Here is a 7539-nt window from a genome sequence, read left to right as displayed (position 1 = left end):
ATGGCGAAGCTTGTTTCCTTTTTGAAGGCGTCGCGCGGCTCTCATTTCCCGTCGTGGCGTTCCACGGTAAACTCTGATCCTCAGATGGGGTGGTGGCGGTGCTCTGGTATCGTAACCTTCCTAAAGGCGTCGCCTTGAAACCCACGGCTCATCGCATGCGGCTTCATCTCTTTGCGGTGGCGTGTTTATGGTTGAGTATCCCGGTTGCTTTTATAGTGTTAGGGATGGCGTTGTTGCGTCAACAGCTATGTATCTTGGTTTGGGTGTGTGTGTTGTGATGGTGTGCGTCTGTATTAGAATGTTGATGATGATTGCTTTATATATAAAACGGGGCGAAGGTTTTTTTGTTAAATAATAAATGAATCATCACCATTATCGTGGTCATTCGCTCAGTGCTGTCTTGACAAGTTGGGATAATGACTAGGTCAACACACTCACTGCTGACATACAAAAAAGCATGGATAGTGTACAAAAATATGCTTTTCAGAGGGTGATGTTACTTTTCCTTGGATCTTAGGACATCTTCAACGACCCTTAAACCTGCCACATTTGGTTGGACCAAATTGTTTGGACGTACGCTGAACTTTAAACCCGCCACATTTGTTTGGACCAGACTATTCAGACATATTTTACCATCCAACGCAATATCCTCCTATTCGTTTTCTCGCGCCACGGATACGGTGTGCTGCAACGAGCGTCGTTAAAGTTTGATATGGTTGGGAGTGGGACAAGGGCATACTTGTCTTAGCGGAAGAGAGATGCGAGGCTAGGTTTGTGTTGCTGGAAATTTTCACAAGATTTTTTTCGCTGCTCGCCCTCGTGTCACCTCTTTCTCTGGCGACTCGGGGGGATCTCCCCGACGCCGTCACCACCCTGCTCCCTCCTCCTCCTCACCTCGCCGTCGCTTGAGGAGCCCGCCGACGAAGCCTGGGCTAGCTCCAGGGAAGGTGACGGCAGGGCATCTCTCTAGGGCTCGCAGGCGGATCTGGTGAGTAGGGTGGGCTAGCGCGGCTTCGGTGCTGGCCGGCGCAAATCTGGCGGCCTTGAGGAAGACAACGCAGTGGCGATCTCCCGGCGGCCACTAGCTGCGTGGATGTGGCGGGGCGTGCGCATGCATGGTACGCGGTGGGGCGATGCGGCGGGGCGACCACTGAGCTTTCTCGCCGAGCGCGCACGGAGGTGGCCGGGGCGCGTCCCTGGGCGAGGCGGACGCGGATCCGGAGACGGCTAACGCGCCTCCGGCGTGGGATGGCGCAGATCCGGTGGTCTGAGGAGGGGAGGGACGACATGTCGGCAGGCTCGTGTTGGCTTCATGCGGCACGGCTGCGCGATAGATTGTGTTGCTGCTCCCGTGGGGCGGATCTGGCGTGCTGTGGTGGTCGCACGCCGGGCGGCGGCCCCGGACCCCTTCTTCGGCGATGACGGCCGTGGTGGCTATGTGGGCAGCGCCATAGCTGGAGCTCGGGTGCATTGGGACTCTGCGGCGGTGCGTCGGTCCTCGGTCATGCCAGGGACGCTTGGTGATGTCCGGTTGGTTGGCTGTGGCTGTGATGCAGGGCGCCGGATCTGACCAGACGTGGTCGGTTCTAGCCCCTGCAATGGTGATGGGGTAGCCTGGTCAATGGCTCTGTGTGGTGCATGCAACGATGGCAGGGGCTATTCTGATCGGTAGCTCCGGGCTTTGCTGGTGGGTGATGGTTCAGGCAGGCTGTGGCTCTCGTAGGCTAGGTCGAGTGGAAGGCTTCTTTTGGTTGTTCGAGGTAAAAGCTCGCCACACACCTTCTTGGAGGCGTCGTCGTTCGAGGGCCTAAGATCTCTTGTTTCACACTCTGAGGGAAACTTGTGTTCCAGGTTCGTGTAACGGGCGATGGGTGTGCTACGGTGTCACGTTTTGAAGTGGTTTTGGCATGCGAGAGCCATCATCTCGGGTGGTGCGCGACCTCGAGGCCGACGTGGAAATCAGAGGGGCGGTTCCGAATCTCGTCGTCATGAAGGGGTGTCGGCATTGGTCTCGTGGGTGACAGTGTCGTTGCCAGCCTTGGGGTAGGCGTGGATGTCAGAGCGGCGGCTTTGGATATGGTTGTGTGGTGTCGTCTTCGATTGCTCCGGTGATGAAGCTCGCGGCTAGCATGGTGTGCGGCCTCGGGGTCGGCATGTGTGGTTTTCGTCCGTATGTCGGAGCGGCGACTCCGAAGATAGATGTAGGGAGTCGGCTCCGGTTACTTGGGCAGCAGGGCAGGCGGCTCGCCTGGTGCGCGACCTCGGGGTCGGCGTGGATGCCGTAGCGACGGCTTCGGGTTTGGTCGTAGGGTGTCGGCTATGGGTTACTCGGGGGACGGAGCCGACGGCTCATCTGGTGCGTGGTCTCGGGGTCGCCGTGTATGGTTGGTGCCCTGTGAAGGCGTGTTGTAACGGTTTTTGACCGGATTTCCGTTAATTAACTGGACAACTCTTTTCTATCTTAATTAATGAATCGGACCCTAAGTGTCCGTCTTTCAAAAACTTTTATAGTCTGAGAAACTATAGAGGACTTGGAAATTGAACTGCACCTTGTATAGTCTGAAAACTTTTTAGAAAAACCAGCCAGTCCGTGAACAATCAAACTCATGTGGAGGCAAAGCTTGTATAGTGCGGAATCAACTCATGTTTGCATATACAAGCCAAATATGCAAGCTCCTGAATCAAACGTTTGTGCCATGAAAACTTTGTGACTGTAGGACCCAACTAGAATGTTAGTTAAACTAATAAGAGGAGAGTAAAAATATTTAGGAGTTGGCCTCGAGTGGGAGAGTTAACTGCATGGAGATATCACTCTTCGGCACCATATAACGAATTAGTATCATAGTTCATGCATGTCACAGTTCAATACCATTATTCGGCCTAATCATTACAAAATGGACTGATAGCTGTATAACCGCATATTGACGTTGTATCTGACAATGCGGTCCCACCTATTAGGTGCCACGCTGGCTGATCGGCGAGTGCCGGTGTGCTGACTAGGATAAGCCGGGTGCGGTCGGTCTTAGTGGGCTCGGTCGGACCGAGCCGTACCCCCCGACCACTCCAGTCGCTCCTCCTCGTTGAGCTCTGCCCCTCGCTCCTCCGACCGCCGCGACCACCCCCACCACCGCCGCCATCACTCCATGGTGTACGAGGACGAGAGCAGCAACAACTACTCCAGCAACCTGTACATCGGCTCCTCCAACGACGACATGTAGTACCAGGTGAGTTGCAGAACTAGGGTTAGGGTTAGGGTTTGCGTTCTTGGGTGATTTTTGATTTGATTTGGGGGATCCTTGGTTAATTTTGCTCCTTTAGGTCCGTGCTAGCATTTACGACTAGGACTACATGGGCGTTGATACAACATCACTGGTTTCTTGCTAGTACCATGGTCTCGTAGCTGAGAGGCGTGTGGCCTTCGAAGGATTTGACAGGGGCAGGAGGTTTCTAGTGTGTGCTAATAAAGTCAGATGCTACACATTAGCTTTATTTTTTGTATGTTGGCAGATCTGATAGTCATTTCTTACCATATCCATGTGATGATGCATATTGTGAGATTGTTTAAGTATGCAACATCTGATTGTGTGCTTGTTTAGCTAGTTGGCGATGCTTTCCATGAATATTTAATGTGGACAGTAGATGTTTATTATAACATGTCAAGAGCTTGGGTTACAGTTTAGATGTTCATTGTTTAATGTACCTGATTATTTAAATTCCAACTAAATGGTTGTTTACTTGGGCAACTCACTTATGTTATGTTCATTATTTAGTTGGGTAGCTCATTGATAGTGTGTGATGCTTACATTAAATTGTGATGTTTACATTGGAGGAAGCCGACAACTGCGGTTTTGTTCAATGGGTTGACCTAGAGTGGCCTCCTACACTGCAGAATGCTTTGTTAAAGCTATGGGAGATGTATGAAAACAACAACAGTGGTAGGAGGAAGTATAACCTTGAGAGTTCACTCACTATTAACATTTTGACAAAGGAGAAAAACAAAATAGAGGGAAACTATGACAGATTGGTTCAAGATGTGCATGAACTATTCAATGTCCAAGAGGATAGGATGATGGATTTCAGCTATTTGAATGATAGGATGAAGGGTGTTGAGGTTACCAACTTTGTTGTCTCTGATATGAAGATGGAGATGGAGAAGAAAGATGTAGAGATATTCAAGGTGCGGGAGAAGTATAAAGTGCTAATGAATCTATAAACAACTCAAGCAACTGTCATCTGGAACCTGAAGCTCAAACATTTGCAAGAGAAGGAAGAAGTGAGTGAAGCTAGTAAGAACTTGCAGTTGAAGGTTGATGAGCTCAACGAGTCTCAGGAAAAGCTCACACAGGAGAACTCAAACGTGAAGCTCACATGGGTGATCTTAAGAAGGGACATGAGAAGCTCACTGTAGATAGGGCTGAACTGAAGCTTCGCATTGCTGATTTGCTAAGGTGGGAGGAGAGGACCAGGCAGAAGTTGAAGGGGATCCAAGACATCTTGGAAGAATGAAGAAGTTGTAGAGCAAGAGAAAAATGAAGCATGCTTAGGTGAACTTTTGGGAAGTATGATGTTCTTTAGAAATAGTAAATGTGGACTATGGATGTGTACTTGTGACCTACTATGGTGTTGCTTCAAGCTATCTATTATGTAAGAATCTAATATGTTGAACTCTACTATGATGTGTAAGAATCTATTAAGTATGTTGCTTGAATCTATCTATTATGACCTATGTTACATGATGTGATGACTTGTGTTGAACATAGATGTTCACACAACTCAGTAGCCAACATAACATAGATGTTCACATAACATAGATGAAGAAGTAGGTTTTAAAAGCATCACATAACATAGTGTTCACACAACTCAATAGCCAAGATCACCAGGGTTCAAAAGCGTACAAAGAAGAACTCATTACATAACCCACATAACTCATGTGTTTCCACTCGTAGTAAAATAAGCCATCCAACTAGTATGGTTTGTTGGGCCACCAACAGTAGGAGGAGCACCAGAAGTTGAAGCACCAGCAGTTGAAGCACCCGAAGTTGATGCTCTTGGGGAAGAGAATGGTCTTTGATAGATTATAGCAGAAGATCTTGCAGCTGGCTGAGATCTTGCAGTTGGCTGTGATCTTGCAGCTCGCTATGATATTGCAGCTCGATGTGATCGTGCAGTTTGGAGCTGTGATCTTGAAGGCTAGGTTTGTGAACTTCCAGGTGGGGGCGGTGATTTTGCAGGTGCCTTGCAAAAACCATAGTACTTAGTCATACATCATATTAACTGAAAAAATACATAAATACAAACAATTAAACCAGAGAGTGTCAAGGGGATTACCACATGCTTATTTTTCCTCATAGCCAACTCTGGCTTCAAAGGTTTCTTGTAGTTGGTGTGCCTATGCCCTTGGAGCCCACAATTACTGCATGTTATAGTGCCCATTCTAGAAGTGTCCTTTGGCTTTTGAACTTCAACCCTGCCCTTTATCCTCTTTTATTTCTTCCTTCCTCTCTTGACATGGAAGTCAGGTGGATCTATGTCTGGTCCAGGAGTCTTTGTCCAGTCATGCTCACCAGGAACAAGATATATCATAGGTTCATATGATGCCAGGTACATAGGTTTTTTGAAGAATTTGGAAACATAGTCCTTTTGTAACCTTTTTGCCTTACTAATTGCTGATATAGCATGGTTGCATGGTATACCGTACAGGTCCCACTTTCTGCAACCACATGTGTGATGTTCAAGGTTAACCAGATGTGTTTGCTGCCCACTGGTCACTTGCCATAGATTAACACCAGCTTGAATTGGTTTGGAAAATCTGTCCCTTTCCTTTTTCCCCTCTAGCTTCTCACCATGATGAGGTGTGATGTCCCACATAGCTGCTTTTCTTCTCTCTCTATTCCTATGCCACCTCACCATCTGCTTGTCCTTAATACCATCAACCATAGTTCTAATAGGTTTTTTCCTAAAATCTAAGATGTACTTGTTGAACACCTGTGACAGGTTGTTAACAACTAAGCCTGTCTTGCAGTTAGTGTAAAAAAGCATGTCTAGCCCATGTGTGTTGTGGTATTCCACTCAGCCACTTCCAGGCTTCCTCACTCTCATTTTTCAGATCATTCATTGCAATTTTATAGTTCTGTTGGTTATAAGCATAGCTGGCATTATCCATACATTTCTTAAGATCTCCCCCCATAAACCCATCATTCTGGAAATTTGCATATAGGTGTCTAAGGCAAAATCTTTGATGACAGTTTGGAAAGACTTGATTTACTACATTTAGTAGCCCTTGTTCACATAATATAACATAGTTGAGTATTGAGCCTACAACACAAATATAAACAGGGAGATGCATGCATACCTTCTATCTACCAGGCATGATTGTGTAAGGGCCATATTTCCCATATTCACCTCCTATACATATCTTGAGTTGGTGTAGAAACCAACACCAGTTTGATGTGTCCTCTTGTCCAACTATATCAAATGCTAGTGGAAATATGTTGTTATTTCCATCTCTCCCAGTGGTAGCTAGGATTTGAGCACCAATATTCAACTTAATAAAGCACCCATCAACACCTAATTTTACAAGAAAGCAACATTTAAAGTCAACATCTATCATTCATAAGAGGTTAGTCAACATCTATAATGAAATAAACATGTTACTAACCAGTGAATGGCCCACATCCATTTAGAAATCCCTCTCTTGCTCCATTTACGCAGAAGAACATAGCATGAAACCTTGGTCCATGATGTGGTCTTTTTGTTGTTGGTTTTGGAGTAACTGTTGTCACAACAACTCTACTTCGAGGGTTTGTATCCATGATGGTTTAAGCATAGTCCTTCAACCTAGGATACTGCTGCTTGTGCTCTCCTAAACAACTTCCACAACAAGGTTCTTGGCCCTATAGGCCATGTGCCTAGGCACATCAACACCATACTTCTCCTGGCAGTTGTCATTCATAGTGGCTATGCTAGTGCTTGGATCAGATATGAACAATGACTCATATGTCTTTGCAAGACAATTTGCACTAACCCTAGACGATTCTGTACTGCTAGTGCAAGTGTGCTGCAGCCTCATCTTCTTAATAGCAAATGTCTTTTCCCCTTTGATAACTGCAACAACTATGCAGAATTGGCACTTCCCATGTTTGCAACATGCAATTATCCTTATGTCTGAGTTTCTATGGAACCTAAAATTTCTTGCCTGTGTAATGTGCAAGCTCAACAATGCTTCTATGAATTTATGTTGATTCTTAAAGCACATGTAGAGACACAACTGCTGATGTGGTTGCTCAAGTTTGTCATTGTACCATATCCTAGGTTTTATTTTCTTGGCCCTACTCTTCTTGCATTATTTAGGACAAATGCTGGTGCCTCGTGTCCATCATCCTCATAGTCAATAACAGCCCATGATATTCTTCATCTGATGAAGGAATGAAATTAGGTTTCACCTCCTCTACAACACTAGAGTGGGACCTAGTGGTGGGACCTCTCCTAACTTGTAGCTTTTGTCTCTTCCTTGCAGGTTCTTCTGTTGCAACAACATTC

At 46.5% G+C, this 7539-nt stretch overlaps 1 long non-coding RNA gene across 1 annotated transcript; it reads left to right on the top strand.

Annotated features, from left to right (window-relative positions):
* The first annotated feature begins 334 nt into the window (after positions 1 to 334).
* Positions 335 to 2465, top strand: LOC123426989. Its single transcript, XR_006622352.1, has 2 exons — positions 335 to 1760; positions 1852 to 2465. It is a non-coding gene; the product is annotated as an uncharacterized LOC123426989 (long non-coding RNA).
* The last annotated feature ends 5074 nt before the right edge of the window (positions 2466 to 7539 follow it).

Source organism: Hordeum vulgare, chromosome 2H (assembly GCF_904849725.1).
Source record: "Hordeum vulgare subsp. vulgare chromosome 2H, MorexV3_pseudomolecules_assembly, whole genome shotgun sequence".
In the NCBI taxonomy this organism is placed as follows: Eukaryota; Viridiplantae; Streptophyta; class Magnoliopsida; order Poales; family Poaceae; genus Hordeum; species Hordeum vulgare.
Note: the sequence above shows the minus strand (reverse complement) of the source record. Positions and strands in the feature narration are given on the sequence as shown.